Source organism: Delphinapterus leucas, chromosome 5 (genome assembly GCF_059928025.1).
Source record: "Delphinapterus leucas isolate spDelLeu-1000000601 "Yukka" chromosome 5, BTC_Dleu_Yukka2, whole genome shotgun sequence".
Classification (NCBI taxonomy): domain Eukaryota; kingdom Metazoa; phylum Chordata; class Mammalia; order Artiodactyla; family Monodontidae; genus Delphinapterus; species Delphinapterus leucas.
The window spans coordinates 2,706,931-2,732,975 of NC_143133.1; positions in this window are offsets into that span (position 1 = coordinate 2,706,931).

The window sequence follows — 26,045 nt, forward strand, 5'->3', positions numbered from 1 at the left end:
AGGCAAGCCGGCGGCTCTCTGTTCCTCTCCCAGTGACACCAGCCTGGAACGGGGTCCCTGTGTCCCACCCGATCTGATTCTCACCTCACCCCCGAGGACACCCCAGCTGACCTGGGGTCCCCAGTTTGACTGAGGAGGCAAGTCACATCCCATGAAGAGAAGCCTGGGCTCCCCAGGAAGCAGAGGTTCAGGGTGAGGGGGTGCAGGGTGTGTAGTTGATTAGGTGAGGGGGTGAGGAGGGATGCTTCTGTGCCCCCGTCCCACTAGATGCATCCTCTGGTTCCCACAACATGTCTCCCTCTCACCCCTAGGGCCCCGTGGACCATGCAGTCCCTGAGCCTGCAACTTGTCCCACTGGCCTCTGCACTGCAAACTGGAATGTCCTCCGAGTCTGGCCTGTCACCTGGGGCCGAGGTCAGACACTGGGACCTGGATGACCTGGAAGTCCTTCCCGGGGTGGGGTCCCTGAGACACATCCTTCCTGGTCTCCCTGGTCCCCTTTTCCCAGCCAGGCCTGAGGTCAGCTATGGGTGTGGGGAGGTCTGGGGGTCCCAGGAGGCAGTGGGGGATGAGCAGAAAGGAGCAGGACACATGGCTCAGGGCGGATCCCTCACTGGTCCCCGAGCCCTGAGGAGGGCGGGAGCTCTGAACAGTGGCTCCAGACTGTCCCCCCCGCCTCAGTGCCCCCATCCATAAGGGACCTTGTCGAGCATCAGGCCTGTGTTCAGGCCCTAAGAGCTCCCCGAGATCTGGGATGGATGAGGGTGGGCAGGAGGATACCTAAAGCCAGGGGTCTCGGGATCATGCCCCACCATGGCATCTCTGTGTCGTCCTGTCTTGTGTTAGAATTCCAGACAAAAACAGCAAGAACAACACAGTCCCACTGGATTTCTTGGGCACCTGCTCTTTCAGGTTCACTGGACCGGTGAGGCCAGACTCAGCCCCGGGCTCTCCCTGGGCCCCAACTCTGCCCCCTGCGCCCTGGGGAGGGTGTGGGGTCTGCTCCCGGCCCAGCCAGCAGACCCTCTGAGGGCCCTGGTCTCCCCGGGCCGGCTGGGGCTCAGCGGCCAAGTGTATCTATGCGGCACGCACAGCCCCTCGAGGCCGCTCTTACCTGCAGCCACAGCCCTGATGGAAGTGAGATGCCCCAGAAAACGTCATCACCTACTGCCCCGAGCCCACGTCCCTTTCCCTAAATAATTTAGACAAACACACATCCCTGTCACGATGGCTGCCCAGTGCTCTTTTAATCAAAACCAGAGAGCAGGAGGTGGCCACGAGCCATCTGATTCAGGGAAGATGTGTAATGTATGAGCGGAGCTGGTTCCCCTCGGGCCGCCGCGGAATCAGAGCAACTCAGCCCCGACCTGACGAAAGTTAAAGTGATTCTTGGCTCTTTTCCTTATAACTAAGGATCTGACTGTGGTTCCGGCCGAGCTGTTTGCTCAGTAGACTTCTGTGTAGTTGGCTTGCGGTTTGGGGACCATGTTTCTGTCCTGCGGCAGAAGCACTTGTCTGGGCTGTGAGAGCTGGTCAGGCCTGGGGCGTTGTTTATTGAGCCCTCCCCTCTGAGACGGGGGACGATGATGTCCTGTGCCTCCCGGAAGAAATCCTGGGAGATGCTGAGGTGCCGAAGGGGATGGAGGGACTGAAGGTGGGGGGCTGCTCCTCCCTCTGGGGCCGGGGTCTCCTCGCCCCAGGCTGGTGGTTTCTCAACAAGGGGGCATAAGTGGTGGCAGGGTAGTGCGTGGCTCTGACGGCACTTCCTCAGAGTTCCGTGTGCAGGATGCTGCGGTCATCTGTCCTCCACACGGGAACCGCGTTCTCTCTTGTTTTCTGACCTCTGATGGGAAGGCGGCCTTTGTTTTGACCTCACCAGCGTCTCTGTTTGGGGGTTTCAGGATGTCCTTGCTCATGCTTTTACCTGCTTGGCCCGCCGTATGCCTTCTATTTTTAATCTGAGGACTCCTGTGTTTCACGCTTCTGGAAAACTCCATCATCCTCTGAGAATTGGCCACTGGGTTCTCTTTTCTCACGAGAAGCACGGCTTCTGGCTCTGTACTGAGTTCCCCCAACACTAGCCTGCATGCTGCTTGGTGCCCGCCATTGCCCCATCTCTTTAACCTGCTCTGCTCCTGGGAAATTGCTCCTAAAAAAAGGCAGGGATGTGGTGAAATTGGAACACTTGGGCACTGATGGTGGGAATGTAAAATGGTGCAGCCACTGTGGAAAACAGTATGGAGGTTCCTCAAAAAATTAAAAACGGAATTAACGTAAGACTTAGCAATTCACTTCTGCGTGTACACTCAAAAGAATTAAAGGCAGAATCTCGAAGAGATATTTGTGCACTCGTGTGCATAACAGCATTATTCACAATAACTAAAATGTGGAAGCCATCTGAGTCCATCGACCAAGAAATGGATAACCAAAATGTGATCTATACAGACAGTGGAACATTATTCAGACTTAAAACGGAAGGACATTCTAACACATGATACAATATGGATGAACCTCGAGGACATTATTCTCAGTGAAATAAGTCAATCACTGAGAGACAGAACTGTGTTATTCCACTTATATGAGGTATTTATAGTAGTAAAAATCACAGAGACGTAATGGTGGGTGCCGGGAGCAGGGGCCGGGGGTGGGGGGGGCGGGGGAGGAGTTAGTGTTTCATGGGGATAGAGTTTCAGTTTTACAGGAAGACAAGTTCTGGAGATGACGGTGGTGATGGCTGTACGACAATGTGAATGCACTTAATGCCACTGACTGTCAGTTTAACATGGTTAAGATGGTGAGTGTTATGTGTGTATTTTAGCACAATGAAAAGACTTGAAAAAAACAGTCCAGCAAAAACTTAGAGAAGTTGGAGCCATTTCATTTTAACTATATATTTAAATTTCGGACAGTACAGATCACCTCCTTCTTATAAAAGAGGAGGAAATTCCCATTTTTATATTTGCGCTCATCTTCCCACTCACCATACTTTAATGTTTGTCAGTCATATTATTTTTTTTACTTTGTCAAGATTATTTTGTCCTGTAACTATAATGCTCTGATTATTTGTCTCTATGTTTAAAAAAATATAACTCTCGCCACTTCTATTCCAGATTTTTCTTTGAGTATTCCTTCGATTGGCTAGATTTTTGTGAAATTATTTGGCTATTTTTAACCACAAGAAGAGCTTATGGATGCTACGTTAGGTGAGTTCTTCCATGTGTGGCACTAGTTGCTGGCTGTCCCAGCCTATGAAGCAATTCTTGGGCTACCCTTCCCTTCTTGCAGAGTTTTTTAAAAAGACATTTACAGTCCGTAAAGTTGAATTTCTTGCATCAGATTAAGGCAGAAAAGAATCATTAGCACAGCCCACCCTGTTCTCACTAAGCCCATCCTTGCCCTTCGTCCAGAGGAAGGAACCCTCGTCTCTGATACAGTGGAGCATGGATTCCTATTGGCAGTGTTGTCACCTCAGTCACATTCCTACTGGAACTAAATCGTGGCATTGGCCATGACAGTGACGTCTTGCACGTGTAGGGAAAGAGGGAAATGATCACTTTACACGGGGCACCGGTAGCTGCTCCAACCCTCCCCTCTGAGGCTGGCCAGGAGCCTGTGTCAGCTGCTCTAAGGTCCTTCCGCACCTGTCCACGTTCCCCTCACCCTCCACCAGCACCACAGCTGGCCCAGTTGGGTCACCAACGCTCCATTGCCTCTGTTCCGTGGCCTTTGTGGACCTGTCTACACTGGGTGCTGAGTTTTCTTTTGTCCTTTATTCCTGAGTGGAGGTGCCCTCAGGGGCCCCAGTGAATCCCCTGGTTTCCAGCCACAGTGATCTTGGTCTCCTGGCCAGCATCTCCTTGATAACCGTGGTCGGCACCCCAGGCAGTAGGGGAATGCTTTCTCTGTCTGCTGGCCTCATGTTACAGCAGGAGAGGCCAGAGGGAGATGTCAGCTTCCAGGTTAAGGGAACCATGCTGTGCTCCCTGCACGAAGCATCCTTCCCCAGGATATTGGAATTGTCAGGTCCCCCAAGCCCAAAGCCCTGGGGATAGGCAGTAGCACGCTTTAAGTGGGTTATCTGGAGTAACAGCGAGAGGCCGCTCTCATCTACAAACCTTGGCTTCCAGTTGTGTGTGAGGAATTGCAGGAAATGACCCCAGCTATTGGCCACTGGTTTAAAACACAGGCCGCATCCTCAGGGCCGTGTACTGATGGCTCCAGGAGTGAGTCTACCTTTCTGCTCTTCTGTCAGGCCAGCCGTGTCCAGGCGATGGTGTGTGTGTTGGACCAGTGAAATCCATGGACATAAGCCCGTAGCTGCATCTCTTTCAGAGATTAGATCGAGTTCCTTGGTCAAACGGGAAACCGTGGCAGTAAACAGGGCTTTCTCCAGGACCATGGAGAACGGCACTGGCAAAAGCATTGAGTTTGGGGAGCCCACCCCCATCCTGAGTACTTGTCTGTCCCCACGAGGATGTTGGTGGCTGAGGACAGGGCCTCGAACCCACTGGTGCAGGGTGCAGAGTTACAGGTGCAGCTTCATCGTCATCTTTCCCCAACCCCTCATTTTGGAAGGATCTCATGGAACCTCCCTACCACCATGGGGCCCCAGGGATGGTGCCGCGTTCGAGGGTCAGGGTTGGCCTCTGACAGGTTGTTGGCAGACAGAACCTACAGCAGTGCTGTGGCCAGACTGGCCGTGGCGAGGGGGGCCCGGGTCGTTGGGCCCCGGCACAGCCTCCCACATCGCTGCCCCCCGCATACCCCCTCACCCTTGGCTCCCGTGCTGTTTCCCAGCCAACCCTGCCAGGTGGACTGCAGGCCCAGTGAGGCCGAGCTCCAGACTTTTCAAGAGAAGGCAGAAACTTGGATGGTTGGGAAAGTGTCCTGGTTTTAAAATATTGATTACTAAGCCAAGAGTCTGTCATACAGAGTGAGGTAAGCCAGAAAAACAAGTATGGTATATTAACACATATATGTGGAATCTAGAAAAGTGGTACAGGTGAACCTGTCTGCAGGGCAGGAATAGAGACGCAGACGTAGAGAACGGACGTGTGGACACGGGGGGAAGGGGAGGGTGGGACGAATTGGGAGATTAGGATTGACATATATGCACTACCGTGTGTAAAATAGATAGCTAGTGGGAACATGCTATAAAGCTCAGCTCGGTGCTCTGTGACAATCTAGATGGGTGGGATGGGGGGGGAGGGAGGTCCGAGAGGGAGGGGACATATGTATACATACAGCTGATTTATTTCATTGGACAGCACAAACTAACACGACATTGTAAAGCGATTATACTCCAACAAAAAAAATGGAAGTCACAAACTGAAAACCAAAACCAAAACCAAATAACACACAGCTTATATCAATCAAAAAACAAAACCACATGAGGGGCTAAGGCTGAGGTGTGGGAGGGGTCCCGCTGCTTGGCTGCGGCCAGCTTAGCTCTCTCTGCTTGGTCATGGGATTGATAAGACTGTGGCCACTGGGCCCAAGTGCTCATTGATTGTTCTGTTCTGTGTGATCCGGGTAATGGGAACGGTCTGATGTCCACACCACTGGGGGACAGCTGGGACTGCGTAGCTGACTTCCCGTGCCGCCACGGTTCTGTCACGTGCCCCGTGGCCCCCACACACACCTGGAGGATGGAGGACCACCCCCATGGCCTCCCCATGGGGGAGATGGGCCCAGAGGACACAGGAACACTGGAGCCTAGGTTTCGAGGTTGCTGGCTGCAGTGGGGCTGTGAGGAGGAGAGGCAGGGTGACCACCTCCACCTGGTCCCCAGTGCTCTGATGGAGGAAGTACAGGTGACTTGGGGTCACCTCTTGGGATGCATCTGACCAGCTGTCTGAACCCAGGAAAGCCCCCAGGAAGAGTGGGGGCCAATGCTGTCCTGGGGGCTGGGGTCAGGGAGTGGGCAGTGGAGTGGATGTGGGCAGCGGGCTCTCAGGTGGAAGGAGCTGGGATGAGAGCCCCCCGCGGGGGGGGTCCTCCTCCCGCTGCTTCCTTCTGCCGAGGACCATGCACCCTTCACAGATGGCCCCATAACAGGGTATCAGCCTCACAGAAGTTCACCCACAGAGCAGGAATCTACGTAACCATAGATTACAAGCATCATTTTAAGGAATATTGAATATTGTGAAAAAATGTTGCCGACATTCGGAAATCCTGGAGTCCTGGTTAATAAAAACTATACAACAGATGTGTGACCATCAGAGCTTTATCACTGGCGGAAAAGAATGAGAAACAACCTGCATGCCTAACGCTGGGGAATAATTCAGAAAAACTCAGCACCATCCATAGCTTGGAATTCTAAGGAGCAATTCAAGATCGTGCTCCTAAGGACACTGACGCTGTGGGGAAGATGCTCTCCAGCGGTATTTCATGTGATTGTCTGTGTGACTGTGTACTTCATGTGTTACTCATGTGAGATTATTAATTTGAAGAGGTTATTTTAAACCCCCAAACTCGACAGACCTCCAAGACGTGGTGTGAAATCTGGCTGTACTTCTCTCTTTGGAGAGACCACAGCGGATTCACCAGGGACTGGGCTGGTGAATTTATTCCCTAAAGCCTATCCCATCTTCTGTCACGTGGGAACTGAGTGGGAGGGAAGAACTGGTTCGGGGAAGTGGACTCTGGAGATTTAGATGCAGGGATGATGGCTCTGCCCTGCTCAGGGAAGATGGGTCAGGAGCTGCCCGGCAGCCTGTTTTCGGGGCTCCTGGCAAAGGCACAGTGATTCGGATTCGGGGTCAGAGTGGAGGTCCTTCCCTACCCGGGGATCCTGCCTGGACCTGGAGCGCAGGGCAGCTGGGCTGGGTAGACAGAGACGTGAAGAATGCGTGGGGGCCCCGCACCCCAGTCTGGATCAAACACCCAGGAAGCATCACTCTGCACCGGCTCTGCCCAGGTCTGGGGATGGCAAGTCTCGGCCCTGAGCCCAGGGACCCCAAGGGGCCTGTCCCTGCATGGTGGAGGGTCCTGGGCCCTTGGAACCACAGAGGATGCTGGTGTCTGTGGGCTATGTGCTTTCTGGGGAAGGAGCCATAGGATTTGTCAGTAAGTCAAGGGGACCCTAGGACCCCCAAGACAATTGCCGTCCCTTCTCTTGTGCCCCCGGTGGGTGTGACTCAGCCCGGCCCTCATTGCTCCAAGGCTGGAGCAAGAGGGAGGTGTAGGCAGGTGCTGGCGGGGCTGCTGCCTGGAGGAGGGGGCACGGGGCAGGTGACGGATGGGAAGCTTCTTCACCGATGTGGGAAAACCACAGCTTGCGGAAGAGCTTCCCAAGGATGTGAGCCGCCTGCCGGGCTCCTGGCTGAGGAACGTCACGGACACCACCCTTCAGGACGCTCAGCATCCACTCTTCTTAGCATCTTGCATTTCCTCCTGGGCCTTACGTACAGTCACATAGAAGGATGTGCGTGTCTACGTCCTGGAGAACATTCTGCTCTGTTTTCCATCACACGCTGTGTGATGATGGAACGTGGTGGTAACCGGGGTCCATTGCAGGCCTTGCTGTCATTTTTTCACCGGCCCCATTGTCACTAACCTTTCAAAGCTGCGCTGCCCATCCCTACAGCTACACCTTTCCCGCACCCTTAAGGACCTCTTTAGGGTCAGCTCCCAGCAGTGGCCCTGCCAGGTGGGCGTCTTTCCAAGCCTGTGATGCGCTTCTCCACAGGTGCAGAAGGTGTCTGTGGGGACCATTTACTGCTCGTGAATGCAAATATTTGGGGGATTTTAAGCAAGTGGTGACATGGTCTGATCTGTCTTTTAAAGGATCCCCCTGGCTGCTGAGCTGGACCAGGCTTTGGGCAGAATGGAAGCAGTGGGACCAGCTAGGAGGTGGCTGCAGCACCCTGGCCAGAGAGGCTGTACCTGGGCCGGGACGAGGGTCAGGACGGCAGGTGGTGGTGAGGAGGGATGGGATTCCAAACGTGCTTTGAAACAGAGCCAAGAGGATTTGCTGACCGTGTGGCAGAGGTGGGTGTGAGGTGGGAGTCCCAGATGACTGTGGCCGCAAAACTGATGCCCCGGATACACATGGTACCTCCCTAAGGGCGTGTCATACTTCCCACTGTGGAAGTTGGACAAGGTCATGGGATCTGTGGCCAGGGACACACACACGTCCCTCTGGGCAGCAGCTTCACGAGCCAGCTCACGGTGAAGCCTGTCGGCCCAGGTTCTCTCGTGATGCAACAAACAGACGGGAACACGAGCTGAGCTCTTATTTTAAGCTGTTGTGATGCTCCTGGTTTGTTAGCCCCGCAAGCATCCCGGCAGCTTGGGACGCAACAGCCTTGGAGCCCGGCTGACGCAGGCTCCAAGGTTTCTGGTCTGAGCCAGGGCAGGATGAGGTCATCAGTGACTGAAAAAGCTAAGATGGGTGTAGGGGGCACAGGTCTGGGCGGGGGTGGTGGGCGGGATCTGGAGGTCCGTTGATGGCGTCAGGGCTGGGATTTGGGGAGAGGTCCAGGCCACGGGTTCCCTGCGTGTAGAAGCTATTTCAAGCCATAGTAGTCACAGTGGCTGACACAAGCCCATGGCTCATATGTCCGGCTCTTTTCTAAGGGTTTTACACATACAGTAAGTCCCCTACATACGAACCTTTACGTTGAGAACTTTCAGAGATGTGAACGTGCGTTCCATCAACGTCAGGCGTGAGTGAAACTGCAGCTTGCCCTCCGTCTCCTGTTGCTGACAATCCTTCAGCTCTACCATCTCCCACCTCCTCTCCCTCCTCCAGTCAGGAACTCTCCTGGCCTGTCCACTCCACGCCAGCCCCTGCACGCCAGCTGTTGTGCTGGACTACTGGACTTTTCAGGGGACTGTACGGTAAGATTAAAAATGTTTTCTTTAGTTTTTGTGTTTAATGTATTATTTGCTGAAAAGTATTCTAAACCTATTACAGTACAATACTATATAGTTGATCGTGTTAGTTGGGTACCTAGGCTAACTCTGTTGGACTTAACGAACAAATTGAACTTATGAATGTGCTCTCGGGACGGAACTTGTTCGTAGGTAGGAGACTTGCTGTGTTAACTTGGCGTCCTCGGGTGAGGAAACTGAGGCACAGTGAGCGAGACTGCCGAGGTCCCCAGCTCCTCAGTTGTGGTGTGGGATTGACGTCGGGGTCCTTGCATGGAACTACTCCGCGTCCGACACGAGACCGGTGCAGAGGGTGGTCCCCAGCGCCGCCTGCCTGTGTTGTCCCAGTGGGCGGCTAGGGTGGGAGTGGACCACACTGCCCAAGGAATCCAGGCCCACCTGCCACCAGCCTGTGTGGCCAGGCTCCAGGGGCCTTGGATGAGTCTCTTTATCCTTCGGATCTCCAGTGCCCATGGCAGGAGTCCACGCTTCTGCATCGACCGTTCAATAATTATAAGGGCTTTTCCGACTTCACTGTGGGTGGAGACAGAGCTCCCCTAGGCAAGGCGATTAACCAAGAGTTGCCAGACGGAGGCCCTGGGCTTCGTTCAAGGGTTGGCTTCAAGGCTTGCACTTAAGTTGGTTATTCCTCGAGATAATAAAGGAACAGGTGTTTCCAACCCACTCGAAAAATAATGTGAGTATTTGAGTGACGTGGGTATTTGCACACCGCCTATGGTATGAGTAACCTGTTTGCCTTTACCTCCAGGGCCCCGGTGCCCAGCGCACATCAGCAACTACCCCGCTGATGGGCAGGGGCGTTCCTGAGCTCCCGCCTGGGTTTGCTCAGTCACAAGCTCCCTTTCTCTCTGGATGAGCTGGGGCAGACCATTTTGCTTCTCCATGGCCTCGCCCCCAAAACGATGATCCGTTTATAAACTCTGGGATGATTAAGTAAAAGGCTGCGTTGAAAGCATCAGCACAAAGTAGGTGCTAAGCCAAGGCTTTTGGGGAGATTAGACACCTGCTCAAGGTGTGTCGGACGATGGGGTGCAAACGGTCATCCCCGGGAGCTGGTGATGTGTGATGTACACTCCCTCCAGTGGAGTCTGAGGCCTCGGCCCTCCCAATTGCCCGTGTCTTACCTTCTTCTGCTACCTGGCAAGTCTCAGGTGGAGATGGTACTTCCCTGTGCTATTTTGCATTTCCTAATTTGTGTAAGGGGTGTACGCATAATAGGTAAACGTTTATTTGTCATTTGTGTTTCCTCTTATTTTTTTTGTGGAGCCATCAGATATTTTATTGTTAATAGATTTGGAGTTGTATAAAGGCACGTGTTTAGTAAATCAATGGAATTACGAGTTCTGTGCATGTTGCTGAAGCATTTTTGTAGTTTTCTTTTTTGGCACAAAGGTTATTCCCAGCAGTGGTTTCAAATAGCTTCAAGAAGAAAGTACTTTTAGGGTTTCAGTTAATATTTCCTGTACAAACATACAGCAACTAAAAGGACACTATGTGGGAAAGTGCCATGAAAGATAGTAGATAGATTCGATGGGTAGATACATAGATGATAGATACATAGATAAGGTGGATAGATAGACATTTCCTCTTCCGTGCAATCCCTCTTCCTGCCTTTATCCACTTTTCCATCCTGTCACTGTTATTTTCTTGTTGGTTTGTGAGAGCTCTTTATATGTTCTGGCTATGAACCCTACACTGAGTCCTGTGGACTGCTGTGAGGGAGTGGCTTTTCTTGTCACTTTCTTTTCTGGTGTCTTGTTTTGTTTTCACCGTAGTCGCTTGAATCCATTTTGCATCAAAATGTCGATTCCTCTTCCTTTACTTGTAAATATTTCATTATGTGTTTTTTTTTTTTAATACACGGAGAATACATGCTGGATTTTAATAAACAGAATTTATTACCTAATGGAGCTAAATTCATGAACCATTTTGCTGTGGCTAGTGGCTTATATGAAATCTCTACCCACTCTGAGGTTATGAAAATGGTTTTCATTTATTCTCGTTAAGTTTTAAAGTTTTGCCTTTCATATTGAAATCTTTAAACTGCCTAGATCTGATTTTCTTGGTGTCTGTTGTGAAGAAGGAAACCAATTCATTATTTCCCACACAGATGGCCATTTTCTCAGCACCATTTATGAAGGGGGTCCACCGTCCCCACGCAGACTGGCAACCCACCACTGCCACGGACATTTCTACATGTGGCTGGATCGCTTATGGGGGCTCCACCCCCTTCCATTGGCCATTTTGCCCATCCCTGCTCAAAACCACCTTCTTTTAAAATATTATAACATTCCTTCACCATGCAGTGTGGTATGATTTGTATAGTTTTCATAGGTGCCTCTTGTCAGGTTGAGGAAATTTCCCATCTATTCTTGGTTTGATTAAATTGTTTATGATGAATAGAAGTTGAATCTTTGTATATTCACTTACTTTTCTGGATCTATTGAAAGGATCTTATCAATTTTTGTTTTTAGTCCATTGAAGTGGTGCATTACATTGAATGGGTTTCAAATGTTGGACTAACTTAACATTCTTGAATAAATCCACTTAGTCATGAAGTTTAACCATATATGCTTCCCCATTTATCCTGGATTCCATTTACTGATATTCTGTTATACATTTTTGTATCTATATTCATGAGGGATACGAGTAGTTTTCTTTTCTTGTAATATCTTTGCCTGGTTTTGGCACCGGGCATCATAAAACAAGTTGGGAAGTGTTATTCGTATCAGCATGGATTCATGGATATTGGGTTATAATCCAGTACCACTTTGTTTTTTGCTCAAATTTTTCCAGATTTGGCCATTGGGAGCTCATTCAGTTGGCTCCTGAGTCCCTCTGAAATAACACCTTCATTGTGTGCTCGTCTGTAGTCTTTTACTGAGCACGTTCGTACTTTCTGGCACTATAATATCCGGGAGCAGTGCTAGAACCAGCCATTTCTCTGAGGAGCCCTGGTTCCTTTTATGGAGATGGTACTGGAAACCAAGAATGGGGCGGTAGGTGCTTGTTGATCCTGGGGAATCATTGCCTCTAGGCCCCTTCAGGTCACAGAGCAAGGAGATACACCTGTTTTATAGTTACCCATGTATACATATGCACATATCTATAAAGGTGTCTATATGTAACCATGTGTGTCTATATTAAGCTGAATATGAATTCATACTCTCTAACTCTAATCCGTTATCACATGGCTCATTCTAGCCTCCTTCTCTTGCTTATCTCTAACTTTCCACACAGAGAGAAACCTGGCTGCCACCACCCACCAACTCTTCAATTCCAGTAAACACGCTTTGGTTAGTTTTGGTAACCTGCGTCTTTCAATTTTTGTCCATTTCATTGAAGCTGTTGAATTCACTGGTATAAAGTTGTTCATAATGTTCCCTTATTATGCTCTTAATGTCTGTAGGGTCTGTAGTAAGCCTCCTCTTTGATTCATGATGTTGGTAATTTGTATCTTCTCTTTTTTTCTTGATCAGGTGCAGGTGGAGATTAGGTGGAGAGCTAGATTTCACCAGGGGTGGGGTTACGGCAACTGAGTATCATAAAAACAGAGAGGGATAAGAGAGGTGAAGGTGTGCGTACGTTTGTGTGTACGTGCACACTTGTAAAGGAGAGATTATAGTGGAAACTAGCTGAGTAGTGAGGGAACTGAGGGCATAAAGGGGGTGAGGGCCCATGAAGGGGTGATGGGGATGATGGATTGTGAGCCCCAGGGTGGTCATGGGGTCACTTGCCTGTGTGAGATGGAAAGACAGAAGCCTGTGAGGGATGATGAGGGCGATGCTTGAATGTGAGACTCTGGAGGACGTGAATTTAAAGACAATGCAAAGTCCAGGATACATCCATGGAGGATCCACTGGAGGGATGGATGGCCGTATCAGGAGAAGAGGAGGTCAAGGAACCACGGGTCCGGCTGGACCTGAGCTGGTATCCCTGCTCTGAGCTCCATCCACAGAGACACACATGTCAGCCCCCTGTTTCCCATGGGGATGTGGAAATTGCGGGGTCTGGCATGGTTTGGGTCTTCACTTGCCACTTACCAGCAGGGTGACCTTGTACAAGGCCCTTAATTTACCTGAGCTTCAGCTTCTTTATTTTAAACTGGGATAATATCCACCACAAAGTGTTGTTGGTCATATTAAATGAGGTAGAATATCTTATGTGGTGCCTGGCACAAAGTAAGAACTCGACAAATCTGAATCCCCCATTAACAATAATTTAAAAATTGTTTTGATGTACTTCCTTTCTGTCTTCTTTTTATGCCTATCAAGAAAACATTCATAACAGATAGATGGCTAAACCAGTATTTTGCACATCAGTTTACAACATCCTTCCCACCTTCTTTATTACGTTCTTAGCATGGCTCAGATCAAATCCTAGGCAGTCATTCAGACTCATGCTTTTTGATGATTGGCATTTGCTTTAAAGTGCCTGTGTCAGTTTTTTGTGGCTCCCATAACCAAGTACCATCACCTGGATAGCTAGAATAGCAGAGATTGATTCTCTCACCATTCTGGAGGCCAGAAGTCTGAAATCCAAGTGTCAGCAGGGCCGGGTTCCCGCTGAGGCTCTGGGTAGGGTCTTTTCTTGCCTCTTCTAATTTCTCGTGGCCGATGGCCATCAGTCCACGGTGCTCCTTGGCCTGCAGCTGCATCCCTCCAGGCTCTGCCTCCGTCTTCACATGGCCGGCTCCCCGTGTCTCTGTCTCTCCGTCTGTCCTAATCTCCTCTTCTTATAAGGAAACAAGTCGTGTGGGTTGGGGGTCTGCTCTACACCAATCTGACCTCATCTGAACTGAACTCATTACATCTGCAATGACCCTATTTCTAAATAAGGTCACATTCACAGGGACCAGGGGTTAGGACCCGGATGTATATTTTTTTTGGGGGGGACGATACAACCCATAACAGTATTCCACCAAAAATAACAATAAAATATAAGAAAGGTGGAAATAGATGACATAATATTGGCAAAAATTTGATAATTGTCGAAGCGGAGGGTGGCTACCTGGGGGTTCATTACACAAGTCGCTTTGTTTTTGTATATGTTTGGAAAATTCCATAATAAGAAGATTTTTTTTAAAAATCATGCTTTCAAGATATACAGATTGCCAACAAACACATGAAAGGATGCTCAACATCACTAATCATTAGAGAAGTGCAAATCAAAACTACAATGAGGTGTCACCTCTCACCAGTCAGAATGGCCATCATCAAAAAGTCTACAAACAGGGCTTCCCTGGTGGTGCAGTGGTTGAGAGTCCGCCTGCCGATGCAGAGGACACGGGTTCGTGCCCCAGTCTGGGAAGATCCCACATGCCGTGGAGCGGCTGGGCCCGTGAGCCATGGCTGCTGAGCCTGTGCGTCCGGAGCCTGTGCTCCGCAACGGGAGAGGCCACAACAGTGAGAGGCCTGCATACCGCAAAGAAAAAAAAGTCTACAAACAATAAATGCTGGAGAGGGTGTGGAGAAAAGGGAACACTCTTGCACTGTTGGTGGGAATGTAAATTGATACAGCCACTATGGAGAACAGTATGGAGGTTCCTTAAAAAACTACAAATAGAACTACCATATGACCCAGCAAGCTCACTATTGGGCATATACCCTGAGAAAACCGTAATTCAAAGAGAGTCATGTACCCCAATGTTCACTGCAGTACTATTGACAATAGCCAGGACATGGAAGCAACCTAAGTGTCCATCGACAGATGAATGGATAAAGAAGATGTGGCACATGGATACAATGGAATATTACTCAGCCATAAAAAGGAATGAAATTGAGTTATTTGTAGTGAGGTGGATGGACCTAGAGTCTGTCATACAGAGTGAAGTAAGTCAGAAAGAGAAAAACAAATACCGTATGCTAACACATATATATGGAATCTAAAAAAAAAAATGGTTCTGATGAACCTAGGGGCAGGACAGGAATAAAGATACAGACATAGAGAATGGACTTGAGGACATGGGAGGGGGAAGGGTAAGCTGGGACGAAGTGAGAGAGTGGCATGGACATATATACACTACTAAACATAAAACAGATAGCTAGTGGGAAGCAGCCGCACAGCACAGGGAGATCAGCTCGGTGCTCTGTGACCACCTAGAGGGGTGGGATAGGGAGGGTGGGAGGGAGACGCAAGAGGGAGGGCATATGGGGATATATGGTTACATATAGCTGATTCACTTTGTTATAAAGCAGAAACTAACACACCATTGTAAAGCAATTATACTCCAGTAAAGCTGTTTAAAAAAAAATCATGCTTTCGATGAATATTTAATAAACTAGAAAATGTTAAGCACAAAGGATAATATACAAACCTAGACATGTAATAGAAGCCTGTACAGGAGAAATGACTCCAAAATGTTCAAGGCAGTTTTCTCTGGGGAGCGTGGAGGCTTGCTGAGTTCTTTTTAACTTTTAATTTTTCTGTATTTTCCAGAACTCCCACCCTGAGCATAGAATATTTGTATAACCATAAAATAATTTTATTTGGACAAATCAAGCCACTCCTCCACCCATCTGTTCATATATGTCTTTGACAAACAGGCCTTTCTGGAGTCCTGTCCCTCCCACTACATGGGCGTGTCCCTGCCAGACAATACCGCACCGCGTGCAGCAGGAGCTCCCTTCCAGGGCCTGGCAGGGGCGTTCGGTGGTCTGGGACAGGCCTGGAGTCGGCCAGCCTGTATCTCCCTCCCAGATGCGATGATAGCTACTAGCTAGTGCATGTCTGGGGGCAACCTGAATCTCCCGCAGCACCTCAGTTTTCCCTTCTGTGAAATGAGGCTGAAGATGCCCATCTCTGTTGTGAGGATGAAAGAGCCATGTTTGGAAAGTGCTTGCAACCCTGCTGCAGATAGGGCTCTCCCCCACAGCATCCCTGGGGATGGTTCCAGGACCCCTGCCGATACCAAAATCCCTGGATGCTTAGGTCCCTTATGCAAAATGGCGTGGTATTTGCATGTAACCTAGCACATCCTCCCATATAATTTAAATCATCTCTAGACTACTTACAATACCCGATACAATGTAAATGTTTTGTAAATAGTTGCCAGTGCTTGGCAAATTCAAGTTGTGCTTTTCTAGAACTTTCTGGAATTTTTTAAAAAATATTTTTGATCTGTGGTTGGTTGAATCCACGGATGTGGAACCTGTGGATATGGAGGGCCAACCATCAGGGCTCAACAAAGACGAAGATGGCAGTGGAAAAGACCATGGCAAAATGATGCTGATGGAGAGGATGAAGGTGGAACAATGATGAAGGGGGCGAGGCAAGGAAGAAGTAGAAGGAGAAGGCAATGATGATAGAACCTGATGAAGGCAGTGATGTAGATGGTGATGATGGTGATAAGGAGGAGGATGAAGATGGTGGTGAAGGTAACGGTGACGTGATGATGGTGGTGAGGATGGTGGTGACGATGTGATGATGGGGATGAGGGGAAGGACGGGGAGGAGATGATGACGGGGCAGCAGTGAGCAAGACCCCAGCCTTGTCTTCCCAGTTTGCATTCTGTCCGGGGAGACATTTGCATGCAGGCAGGGGCTGGGACCCCCTTCTCCTCAGGAGGGGCTGCGGGCATCAGGGACTCTGCATTTTGGAGCCTGTCTGTCGCCCCCTGTTTACCTGGGGCTGGGGCTCCTTCAGCAAAACCCTTTCAAAGGGTTGATCCCTAGAAGTATCATCAGGGCTCCTCCCTAGATGAACCCCTGAAGGGGCCCAACTGAGTCCACCACCGTGTGCTGTGGGAACCTCCCCACAGTCGGCCTCTGCTTGGATGCCCCCGTGGATGGGGAGCTCACTACTTCTCAGAGCAAGATCTGATTCTGTCACTGGTTTGAGTTCAGCTTCTAGGCATCCACAGAATTCTCCGGCCGTCTGCCTGGCCCTGCATGCCTGCGGCTCTGACCCCGGGGGCGGGAGAAGTGGGGGCTCAGGAGACGCCAGCCCTGCCAGCTCTCTCCAGGGCAGTGTCCTTGGCCCTAGCAGCCGCTCAGGGCAGTGGTCCTGGCTTCCCCGCCCCCAGCTGGGTCTCACCTGGCTTCTCATCCAGCCCAATTCCTCCTTGAAAAATGGGGGTGGGGCATGATATTGCTCACCTCCCAGGAGTCTCGGGGGGAGGAATCAGACCAGGCAGGCAGGAGAGCCTGGGTAAGCTAAGGCTCCCTGACGTTGCCGGGGGGTCCCCCCTTCCGGCCTCACAGACTCGGGCCCCGACCCCTCCCTCAGATGGCAAGGGAGGCCCAGCCTCCACACAGAGCCAGCTGCAGCAGGCCCAGGGCCTGTCCTTCAGAGGCCCGGGGCCCAGGTGGATCACGGCTCAGCCAGCCCTGGGTCCCGGCCCTCTCCCCTCCTGCAGCCCGGCCCTCGCCCCAGGACTGCCTGGAGCCTCACAGTCCTCTACAAAACCTGTGCTGAGTGCAGCTCCATGTTGCCATAGAAACAGAAAGCCTCTGAGGTTTGCAGCCTTGGCGATGCCGGCTCCTCCTCTCCCTGCCAAGTTCCAGGTGGGTACCGCCCCCTTCGGGGGGAGGAAGTAACATGGCACCAGGCAATTTTACCTCCTTTCAAGTAACAGCACTAGAGAACCCCCAACACTGCCAGAAAGCCCACTTACAGATGAAGAAGCAGGCCCAGAGAGGGAAAGCAGCGTGCTCAATGCCACACAGCTCCCAAAGGGCAGCGACATGTCTAGTTCCACAGCTGACTCTACAGGCCGGCCTGGGTGTCCCAAGGTCATGAATCAGGGGCCTCCCAGGGGTTGGTGGGTCCCTACTGCACAAAGTCCCAGGGTGCTTGGTGTTTGGGGTGGAGGAGATGTCTGTGCGAGCGGGAGACCTCACCCCCTGGCTGTGTGATTCTGAGAGGCTTCCCCAATCCGGACCTCACTCTCCCCATTCACAAAATGTGTCCCCCTGTTCCTGCCCCTCTAATCCATCCCTCCCCAGGCCTGAGTCCTGGGCAAGGCCCCCCTCAGCCTGTGCTTGGCAGCAAGGGCCCCCCAAAGAGGGAGGAGGGATGCATTTGCAGAGGTGGGCACAGAGGATGCTAAGGGTGGTGAAGCCATTCAGTATGAAACTGTAATGGCAAAAAATAGGACATTTGTCAAAACCACAGAATTCAAACCACAGGGAGGGAAGCTGCTGTAAACCATGGGCCGTGGCTAATGACAAGGTATCCACGGCAGCTCGTCAATGGTCACGAACACACTGCACCGCTGCGAGGCAGGGACAGTCAAGGGAGTTGGGGGGAGGGGTACATGGGAACTCTGGCCTTTTTCTGCCCAGGTTTTCTGTAAACCTAAAACTCCTCTGAACTATAAAGTCCATCAGTTAAAAAGGGGAAAAAACAAAAGGGTGGGGGACCAGGATGGAGAGAGGGAGGTGGTGGTTGTGCAGGGAGGGGCTGGTCCTGGAAGCTGTCCCGCCCCCGAGGCCCCCTGTGGCTTGTGTCCGGGTCATCTGAGGGCAGCACCGTGGCCGGTGGCCGGCTGCCTTCTGAAACATTCTGGGCAGAGCTTGGACCCACAAGCCTCCAGAGGCCCCATCTGGCCCCACCAATCAGGAGAAGGGCGGGCTGGGAGGGTTCAGCTGGCCCGGATGGGGGGGCTTCTGCAGCCGTGAGGGGTTGGGGGCTCGGGGGACGTCAGGGACCCGGCCCAGTTCTCAGGGTGCCAGCCACTTCCTCACTGTCGGTGTAACATCAGCTGAGACCCCGGGGAGGAGGCCTCCGTGCTAGCCCCCAGGGAGACGGGCCAGGTGCCCTAGGCTAGCAGGCAGGACCCCGGAGGGTACCTCATCCATCGAAGCTTCTGGAATCTCCTGCCTCCTTGGGATCAGGCGAAGGAAAGCAGCCAGCGGCCAGAGCAGTTAACGGGTCGCTAGCACTGAAAATCTGCAGCTCTTTCAACTTCAGTTTTTTTGCTCTTCCCTGTAATTATCCCGTCGGTGGGTGGAAATCAACCTTGGCAAGCAGACAGCTTCCCAGAGGAGGCCTGGTGTCGGAGCCTCGGGTGGAGGGCCAGGCGGCTTCAGCCCTCCCAGCCCGCTCTCACCTCCGGGGCTCGTGGGCAACTGCAGGGCACTGCTTGTCCTGGTTTGCCTACGACTGTCCCTGTTTTAGCCCAGAAAGTCCCATGTCCCAGGAGCCCCCCAGTCCCGGGCGAATGGGGCGGTTGAACATCCTTTGCACAAGCTCTTGAGGGTCTCTGGGCTTCCCGGGACCGCCCACCCGAGGTCGGCTCCTCCTGGGACCCCACCCCACCCCAATCCCATGGGACCCTCTTTCCCTCCTGTCTTCACCCCAGGCCTTGGGCCCCTCCTCCATCCCCTCCCTCGGGAAACCCATCCAGATCCACCCCCCAGCTCTATGAATGTCTCCAGACCCCAGTTTCCAACTGACGTCCAAAGAGGCTGCTGGACAGGAGGTGAGTTATGCTCTCTGCCTCAGTTTCCCCTTCTGTAAAGCAGGAATGGTAATGACTACTCGTGGGTATGGCAAGGAGCACATCAGTGAATAAATGTAAGGGACTTAGACCCCGTGCTTGTGCCCCACCAAATTTTCCATAAGTACCCACCAATAGTATTTGGCTGGGCACCTAAATGTCACTGAATTCCCATAGCCACTTACCAGAATTTGCATTTTACAGACGAGCAGCCCGACGCTCAGAGAAATGAAGGAACTTGCTGGAAAGACCTGGCTGGTCAGGGCCCAAGGCAGGGTTCACCAGCCCGACAGGGACTGCAAGGCCGACCGCCCTTCTCCACCCGCTGCCTTCCTACGGGTGGTGGCACGGTGTCATCCTGGATCACCGTTTGGGGCAAATTAAAAACCCAGCACAACCCCTCATTTCAACTCTCAGAAACATCTCCTGACCGTGCTGATGAAAGAAACAGGCAGCGCATCCAGAGAGAATTTGTTTACAGCGGAGCCATCTCTGTGTTATTTAATTCTGAAATAAGGAACTCTGCTTTGGGGGAAATATGAATTATTTTCCCATTTTCCTGCCTAGACTCTGAATTAGTGGAGGTGGTGAGATTTGCTGCTGGCTCACTAATTGGTCATTATTTCTGCTCCCAGAGGAGATGCCCCCAGCGGAGCGCTTAAACCTCTTCCCCTGCTCTGCGGTGGCCTGTTGGGGCCCCCAACCCGGGCCACTGTTCCTCCTCGCATGCCTTTGGAATAAGAGTTTTTAGTGTTTTAACAGGGTTTTCAGCTGGGGTGGGTTTCCCTTCCCCTTCCCCGTGGGGACGTTTGGCTGTGTCTGCTGACATTTTTGGTTGTCATAACTCTGCAGGGGGGGAGGCCAGTGAGAATCGCCATGTCCAGTCGGAGGCCCGAGGCGGGGAGCCCCCTGGGTCAGGAAGCTGGATGGGGAAGGCCGGGGGGAGTATGAACGCATCCCCCCCACTCAGGCTCACCACAGCCATCCTCGTGGTTCTTGGATTCCGTACTAGTGAATTTGCCTACTCACTTAAGTGCGTTTATAACCCCCAAGTCGATACTCGTGGTTCTTTAGCGGTCACTGGTGGACAGTGTAGCGTGGCCCGGCAGGCACACCCCTGCCTGATGGGGACCGAGGGCACCCCTGCCTCTGTGTCAGCTGGTGCTGGAAACAAGCGTCCTTTTCACTGGCTGTCAGTGCCCTGGGTTTTGCCTTTTTGTGTTTGGTTGGTGACTTCTGTTTAAAATGGCCCGCAGGCCTGGTGATGGGGTGATGCCCGGTGTTCTGAGTGTGTGAGGCTGGGGTGTGTGGGTAGGGAGTCATGTGTGCAGGTGAGTTTCATTCATGCTGAGTCACGGCGCTGCTCTGATCCCAATGCACTGAATCGGCGATACATACGGAAGAAGCCGTCTTTAAGGAGCAGCACACCCAAACCAGGTCCCCCGTTGACTGGCCGATGGAAATGTTGTGACCAGAGACCGGCAGACCAGAGACCAGACCTTGCCCTGTACTTTCCCGGGAGCAAAAGAACTAAAGACAGGTCTCCCCCAAAGCTCATGTGCTGAAGACCGAGCCCCCAGCACCTCAGAGAGTGACTGCATTTGGAGAGGGGGGCCTTTAAAGAGGTAATTAAGGTAAAATGAGGTCAGGGCCCATCAGGATGGGCCCTGATCCAATCTGACTGGTGTCCTGGTATAAAAAGGAGATAAGGACACAGACATGCATGGAGGGAAAGTCATGTGAGGACACAGGGAGAAGACGCCGTCTATACGTCAAGGAGAGAGGCCTCAGGAGAAACCAACCTGCCCACACCTTGAACTCAGATGTCCAGCCTCCAGGACTGGGAGAGAATAAAGTTCTTCCGAGTCACCTGGTCTGTGGTCTTTGTTAAGGCAGCCCCAGCCAACGAATTCAACAGAACTGAAGCAGGTAGCTGTACACCCGTGTTGCAGTAACAGTACTCACGACAGCCCACAAGTGAAACAACCCACATAGGCATCCAGGGATGAATGGAGGAACAAAGTGTGGTCCATCCGTACGATGGAGTGTGATTTAGCCATAAAGAGGAACAGTGTACTGACACACGCTACCACGTGGGTGAACCTCAAAAACACGCTGCTCAGTGAAACAGGCCAGACACGAAAGGCCACACACTGTGCGATGCCGTTTATGTGGGGCGCCCAGGATACGATTCCGTTTATGTGGGGCGCCCAGGACAGGCAAACAGACAGAGCGTGGACTGGCGGGCAGGGGGAGGGGCAGGAGTGGGCATACCTGCTTTGGGGTGACGAGCACGTTCTGGAACTAGAGGTGGCGGCTGCACTACCTTGCGGATGGACTAAATGCCACTGGACTGATGACCTCAATAAAGAAATAAGCAAGTCTCCTCCCCGTGCCCTGGTGGCCGCTGTCCCATCCACTTCCTGTGCTCCCGAGGGCTTTTTCTCGACTCCATTCTGCAGCCTCTCCTCCCCCACCGGCTCCAGGCAGGGTCTCCTCCCTCTGCTGCTTCCCAGCCACCCTGGCCATGTCCCCAGGGACCCCCATCGCTCCACCCAATGGCCGCGTCTGGGTCCCCATCAGCGACATCACCCCCAGCTGCTGTCAGAGGTTCCCATCTGGTCCTCAGAAAATGCCCACCCCCCAGGGTGCAGCGTGTGCCCCGAGCTGGGCTGGGAAGCCTCACGGTCGTGCCCGTGAACTCAGAAGGACGTTTCCCCCATCCTTCTCTTTGCTCAAAGGCCCGCGAGGTCCGACCTTCCACCCCGGCACAGACGGGTGAAGGAGCCCAGGGAATGGTCGGGGCCACGCGGCCAGGAGGAAAAGGCAGGTGCACAAAAGGGCGATGCTTTGGTCCAGATCTGGTGACCCCGTTAGACTGTGTCAGGACGGCCAGTCCAACACCCTTGTCTCCTGATGGGCTCTGGAACTCCGGTGAAAAGGAAGGGGTTTGATGGCGGGAGCTTAGCTAGTTTGGAGAGGTCTCTGGACCCCCGACTCCACCCCTTGAATTGGTGTCCCTTACAGCTCCTTGAGCACATACTCTGCTGTCCAGGGTGACCCTCCGAGTCAGGGGTGGGGGGAGGGTGGAGATTCACTTCTTGGTCCACCAGCTTCGCCACACCCCCTCTGGGCGGCTTCTGGCGACGCTGCTGGGTCCTAGTGGAGAAACAGCAGATGACCACAGGTGGGGTCTGCTCCCCACGCAGGATAGCTGAGCCCCATCCAGGGGCCGAGTCACCAGATTCGCTGTCCCATGGGCCCTGGGCTGTAGCCAGGCCCTGCGGCGGGAAGAAAGACAAGGCTTTGGAAAATGATTTTCTTTCCTTTTCTTTCTTCTTTTTATTTTCAAAGAAATTGAAGAAACCTGTGGTTTGCAAATCTGCTGACCCAGCAGGAGGCTTAAATTGAACCACCCGGTGTTAGGAAGAGGTCCAGGCCAGGCCACGGAAAATACCTAGAGGCAGATTCCCAGCTGTTTGGGAGAGAAAGTGGGTCACCGTTGGAGCGGTCCTTGGGAAGGGCTGGCTGGGGAAGACGGTGGGCACCGGGCACGGGGGAGTGTGCAGCAGAGACGCATCCCCCCATCCCGAGGAGGGTGTCACTGGGTCTCGTTCTCACGTCCGTCTGTCTCCCGACGCAGCGCACCCAGGCTCTCCAGGTCCTGCCTGCCGGAGCCTCAGCTTCCTTGCTGGGCGAATAGAGGCTCCCGCCTACCTGGGACGGGGCTAAGATGGTCCAGGGACCAGGGTGTCAGTGGGAGGGAGGCTGTGGCATATTCCAGCCCGGGTGGCGCCCCTATCTCTGCACTAGGGCACGGCACCCAGAATTCGTGGCGACCTCGAGCTCACCCTTCTTGCCTTTCTCCTGGAGGCATCCTGCCCTCCTCCTGAACGGGGTTCATCCCTGGGTTGAGGGGCACAGGCGGCCTCCTTGCTGAGGTGGGGTCTTCTGTCCCTGCCCCTTCTCCTCTTCTGTCTCTTTTGCGGCCCCTCCACCCATCCCTTACCTGGGGTTGTCAACCATGTGTCCCCGGGGCTCCGGCGTCCCTGCACCATCTCCCCTGGACATGCTGAGGACCTGCTTCTCTGTCCCCAGCACTGAGCACGGCCTGGAGCCTCAGAGCCACGTGTCCACCTGCCTCCCAGACATTCCCTGGAGGCTCCGCTGAGGCCCCATGACCTGCCCCATCCTTTTCCTCACTCATCATGTCGGGGGAGGATGTCCAGAGGCTCCGGGACCCAAACCCTGGAACCTTCCACGGTATGGTTTTGTATGCAAGTCTTCAATCTAGGCTAAGACAATTAGGATAATCCTGCGGATGAGTTTTGAGACATCAGCCTGGTGGCAGAGCAGGCAAAGAGAGCGAGGTGCCCCCCCAGGGACCTGTTTCCCCGAGGAAACAAAACAACATCACCATGATTTATTCTCTTATTTACAGAGCAAACCTCTGCGCCCAGGAAGCCCTGTAGGGCAGCAGCCGTGGTGCATAAGAAGAAGGAGGTGCTGGGGTGAGGGGCTGCTCTGGGTGCCCGCAGGTTCCCCTAGGGGCTGGGCGGGGGGTCAGAGGAGGCGCAGCCCTCAGGACTCCGGTTGCCCTGTCACCTTCCTGCTCACCTCTCCCTTGGCCCCAGTCGGCCCATGGTGTCCTGGGGGGCTCACAGCCCAACCCCTTCAGGCCCCCCGACGGGCCCCCTCGCCTCTTCCGTGGGAGCCAGCTGGGCCCCTACGGCCTCGCCGGGAGAAGGCAGCCTCCTTGAGAGCCTTGCTGTGGAGCAGGCTGCGGGTCTGCCCTGCACTGTCTGTGTCTTCTGCGGGCTTTGGCAGGTCACCACTCGGCCCCCAGGGGCCACACGGGACGCGCTCAATGTCAGGGTACCAAGCAAGATTCCAAACCCTTCGTGACAACGCCTGCTGACTGGCCCGTGGGACCCACCATGTGCCGAATGCTGCTCTAGAACTTTCCATGTATATTAGCTCACTCACTCCTCAGGAAAGCTGTACCGGTGGGACCACGACGACCCCCCCCATCTTACAAATGATGAGCCCGGAGTGTGGAGAGCGAGGCCCCCTCGGTCGTGGGAGGGATAGGAGTGTGGGGGTCCCCGAGCCAGGAGGACAATGCTTCCTGCAGCATCTCCGGGAATCTGTCCACCACAGGCCAGGCTGGTGCGAGTGGGAAGGAGGGGGAGGTCCCTGCTGGCCCAGCTCCCCTCCGTGTCCAGGGTCAGCCACCCCATCCCTGCTGACCTGCACTGTCCAGTGAAGGGGTCCCAGCCCCCTTTCCTCCGCTGCTCCCGAGCTTTTATCTAGAGACATGATCTAGTTATCACCCCGTGGGACCCATGTGCTCTCCTTCTGGGGTCTGAGGTCTATTGTATCTGTGATGGCTCACCTGTTTCAGTGGATCGAATGGGGACCCCCAAAGGGGGATCCACGTCCTGACCCCTGGAACCTCGGAACGTGATCTTATTTGAAAAAAGCATCCTTGCTGAGATGTAATTCGTTAAGGATCTAGAGATGAGATCGTCTTGGATCCCCTTGGTACCCCCCAAATCCAACAACAATTGTCCTTATAAGAGACACACAGAGGAGAAGACACAGGGGAGGGGGCCACGTGGTGATTGTGCAGAGGTTGGGGCGATGCTGCTGCAAGCCCAGGAACACCCGGCCCCCAGGAGCTGGGAGAGTTGGGAGACCCCCCTACAGCTCCTGGAAGGAGTGCCAACGCCTTGATTTTGGACTTTCAGGGCCAGAAATGTGGGAAAATAAATTTTTGTTGCTATAAGCCACACAATTTGTGGTAATTTGTACGGCAGCTAGGAGGACACTCACGTACCCCACGAGGGGGCTCTATTGCACCCACTTTGCAGATCAGAGAAATGATGTCACTTTCCGAGGACGCTGGACTCCAATGTGGCTGAGCCTCCCCTTCCCCCCAGGGTGTCCCAAGGCAGGGTTTGGGCAGCGCGAGGGGACACAGTCCTGTGCACCTTTTCAGCCCCCCCGAGAGCCTCCTTCTCTCTCTTGGCTGGCACCCTGCCTGTGCCAGACGACCCCCACCATCCATGTGGATGCAACCCCCCACTGCAGACCCCAGGGGCTGGCTTCCTGTGTGGCCGGGTGTTACAAGCAGAGAGAGCAGGCGTTGGGGGCTGGTGGGGAATGGTTGGGAGACAGAGGAGGGTGGGCAGCTTCCCCTCCATAGACAATCCCGTACATGATTCCTCTGTGCAGCCCATCCTGAGATGTCCCCTCACCGCCACCCCGTGCTGACCGAGCACACCTGCCTGCCTGTTCCTGCTCATTGTCAAGTGGCGGCCAGAGCACGGGCACATCAGCCACTAGCATCCTTGCTTGTCTGCTTCCTGTCCCCTGACCCTCGCTGTCCTCGCCTTGTGCTTCTCATGTGAAGAGGCAGCAACTTAACACTTGCCTCAGGCTCTGCTTTCTCAGGGACCTGGCTGAGATAGGCAGCCTCACACCCTGAGTTCCTCTGCCTGTCAATGGGCCTCCTGTGTGTTTCCTCACTCATCACCAGCCTCATCGTCCTTCTACCAAAATTTGCCCCTTGCAATCTGAAGATGGGAGAAAAAAAGGCCAAGGCAGGCCTTTCTCTGAGTCAGACCACAGTGGTCAAGGACCCTTTCAGGTATTCATTTATTTCTTCATCAAACTATGCTGGTTTGGGTGTTCTGGGAAGGAG